The sequence below is a fragment of the Hesperophylax consimilis genome, chromosome 3 (genome assembly GCF_061612785.1).
Source record: "Hesperophylax consimilis isolate HC1 chromosome 3, BYU_Hcon_1.0, whole genome shotgun sequence".
In the NCBI taxonomy this organism is placed as follows: Eukaryota; Metazoa; Arthropoda; class Insecta; order Trichoptera; family Limnephilidae; genus Hesperophylax; species Hesperophylax consimilis.
Window position 1 is genome coordinate 30,537,355 of NC_142838.1, and position 3,947 is coordinate 30,541,301.

The following is a 3,947-nucleotide window of genomic DNA, read 5'->3' on the forward strand; positions in this document are numbered from 1 at the left end:
GTGGCAGAAGTGTTGGTAACCCAGAGTAGGGTTCCCGTGAATCACCTTCTAAATTAATCAAATAAAATTTAACAATTATTTTATAAGCAATTATTATTAGCTGAAACACCCATCCACATTGAAAAATCTCCTGATAAAAGATTCATGACGCCAACGGGACTTGAACCCGTGTCCTTTCGATTTCCGGTCGACAGCTCTGACCACTGAGCTATGGCGGCTTATCTCTTATCCGCGAAATAATTCAATATATACTAGTGTTTCATTCAACAATTACTGCTTGTTACATTTTTTCACCTGAGAACAACCAACTTTATTTTATATGAGAAAGGCATTGTAAGTGCTAACTCTCTCACTAGATGGCGTCGAGATAAATTGTCTACATTTTTTGGTGAAGATACTAGAACTTGTTAAATATTAATTATTATTTTTTTGGTAAACTAATGTTTAAGACAAGATTTTTTATGCATAGCACAAAGGGTAACAATTATTTTATAAGCAATAATTATTAGCCTGAAACACTCATCCACATTGAAAAATATCCTGATAAAAGATGCATGACGCCAACGGGACTTGAACCCGTGTCCTTTCGATTTCCGACCGTGTCCTTTTACGGATCATCAGATTATTTTTATATTTGGGTAGAAAACTGCATTTTCGATTATTTATAGATTAAAACAATTTATCCAATTAAACAATTTATCCATTCACCTATAAAAAAATTGTTGAAATATTCAAAAGTTTGTTCACTGAGTAAAGGAGGGGGGGCGGAGATTCAATTACCTTCCCAAGGTAAAACGGGGCTAATGTGGTTCTTCCTGCTTCTTGCTAATGAGAATATAATAATGTTTCTGCAGATATCATTTTCGCAGCACCGGGTTACTAATAAGGTGGGATATTTACCTTAATTGCTCACTTAAACGATGGAAGGCTTAAAGGTAATGGGAAAAGATGATGTTATCTTTGAAGCAGCAAATTTGATATTGTCTTCATAGGTCCGACACTAACAGCAGTACCAACCAGTTCTTTTTTTCTTTACCCCACATATATTTTTCGCTAAATGAACAGTTTATGCCTGTATATTACCTTACTTTATTTAGTCGCCTCGTAATATACAGGGTGTCCGGGGGTAAAGTGCGCGAACTTTGGGTGAAATGATTCTACATGGTGGTAGAATTAAAAAAAGATAAATAACTTTCCAACTTTTTTTTTCCAAACAAAAATATATTCCCATACAAACGATTCAACTTTTTTTTATCTAAAAACTATCTTAAAGCGTTGTAATTTCGAAAAAAGTTATGTATCTTTTTACATGTAGCTACCTACTATTATGTAGAAACCCCCCCCCCCCCGAAATTAGCGCACTTTATCCCCGGACACACCGTATAAACCTCTAATTAAATAATGTAATTCGTGCATTGCATCACTCAATTACTATAATCTTCCTATATATTCTTTACTTAAAGCGGAACCATATCCTAAAATAAAGTCGGAATCTTATAAGCGTAAGTGAAGAAGCGATGTACAAAAAATATGCGACGCTCGGCCCTAAGTATTGGACAGACCTACGGTTAAATTTTCCCTAGCAAATCTCTAAAACAATGTGGGTATAACGACATAAGTGAAGAAGTCATGTTAAAAAATAATCGGCGCGTGGCCTGGGGTAACGGACGTATCTACGGTCGAATTTGCCCCAGCAAGCCTTGAAAATTGATTTTTCCGTGGGGTTTAGTTACAATAAAAATTTTCAAACCGTTGTACATAAAATATTTTAATGAGAAGGTACTGTTTTCATTAATCTTAAATACACACAACTGCCATCTGTAGGGATCGCTCGAAAAAAAATGTATGCACATATTATCGTTACGAATTCATAATTTCATAACAGCGGCGGTCCAATTTTTATACTGCTATAGACAATCCGCTTTCCGCCTCACTGTTAGCTTTAACCGGATTAACCGTGCCTTCAAATTGAATAATGGAATTTGAGTATTCACTATGAAGTATGCTATTTAACGGGGCTCGTACAGCAGGCTTTATCTCCAGTACATAAAACACAAACTTTCGCAGATAACTCCACCAAAAAGTTAATTTCTATAAACCCAGCAAGTGTTGTATAAATCCGGAGATATGTTATCTGTTCTGTCTGTCCACACTATTCGGCCCGCGCCGCAATTCGGTGGAATGACAAATGTTTATAATTTCCCCATTTCCACAAAAGAAGTTCAGGCGTCACCTCTCCCTGGGTATTCCGTGCCAGAAATTGATATTAATGTGAAAAGTTTCAAGGTCCTCTTATCATTAGCTCGTAAATCAAACGAATTAAAAATAATATATTATAATATTCAGATATTCTTTTGAATTGTTTGCTTGTTCTAAGAAGGCTGGATAAATTATCGAGTTTTAACACGATTTTGTAAGCATCAAAGAAGATTTAAAATTTAAGTTTTAGAACAAAATTTTTTGATACTTAAATAGGCTGTCATTCGTCACATTAGTAACGTTGATTCGATAATATACTGTGCTTTCGGAACGAAGATAATTTCGAACTCAATTAAAAATAATAATAATTGTGAAAGTAAAACAACGTAAAGACACGATATAGGCTAAAGGGGTAAACGCATTAAGGATAGTACCTTAAGGGACAAGGGAGTAGCTAGTAAAAAGGTTGTTGTAGCTCACCTCTTTCTCATTAATATCGAACATTCATTGAGTAAGGATAAATAACATTGTTTTACGTGAATCTCTTTTTAAATACATCTATTTGATTATATGAAAATAAAATACTTCGTATACACCACTATTCCACAAAGAGAGTCCTTTTGGTGAACGCATAGTATTTTATGTTAGATTATATGAAAATAACATACTTTGTATACACTACCATTTAATCAAAAGGATCCTGTTGGTGTATACAAAGAATTTTATTTTCATATTTTTAAAATGACGCCACAAAGTTTTGCAATTATTAAAGAAGAAAAACGCGACGCGGCGATTAAAATGCATTCTATCGAATTTTGGTAGCAATCACGCACACACACGCGGTAATGTATGCATTTCTGTGAAATTGGATAACATCAAAGCAGTTAATATAAGAAACAAATATCGGTTATACCCTATTGGGATTTGGCGCGGTTGTTAGAAGTTAGCGGTTGAATCCATTCCCTGAGGAGAGATGTTCAATCCCCAGTCAAACCATTTATTTTCTTCTATGAAATTAGCTACTAGCCGTCCCAAAAGAATATATTGTTAAAAAACTTTATTTCAAGGTGTTTTAAAGCCTATTCCATAAAACTGATATATTCATCTTTATGGTTGATTATTGTACGAATCTCTCAGAAATTATCGATAAAAGAAATACCTGTAAATTAAACTAAGGGAACCGTGTTACATGAACAATACGACGCAAATCAGTGTTAACCATTGATTAATGAGTTTAAATTTCATATTAAAAATGACGAAAAGTCAAACCAAACATGTGCAGAAACACATTAATTATCTAGGTAGGTTACCAATTATTTTACATCTTATCGTACTAATGTATTTATCTGAAAGAATATTATGTTGTTGAGTACAAGCCCGCAAGCTAAATCGCGCAACATTAGGTAGATGTCAGCTCATGTCATAAGATGATGGATCTTCATAATGATTTTATTATCATGGAATATAAAGAAGATATTATTCCCTCCTAAAACCGACAAAGAGAATAAAGATTACCGACGATTACCAAATTAGGTAATAAATTAGTTATTTTTTTAATGATAAACTAATGTTTAAGAGACAAGGTTTTTTATGCACAGCACAAATTATAACATATTATTGTTGAGCTATGAGTCAGAAACACCTATGTAAATTGAAAAAATGTAGAAAAAATACCTGTCGACGACGGGAATTGAACCCACAGCCTTCTGATTGCCGGTCAGATGCTCTACCAATTGCGCTACATCGGC

At 34.1% G+C, this 3,947-nt stretch overlaps 1 non-coding gene across 1 annotated transcript; it reads right to left on the minus strand.

Moving 5' to 3' along the window:
• Positions 1-3,874: 3,874 nt before the first annotated feature.
• On the minus strand, positions 3,875-3,947 carry TRNAA-GGC (transfer RNA alanine (anticodon GGC)). The gene has a single exon. It is a non-coding gene; the product is annotated as a tRNA-Ala (tRNA).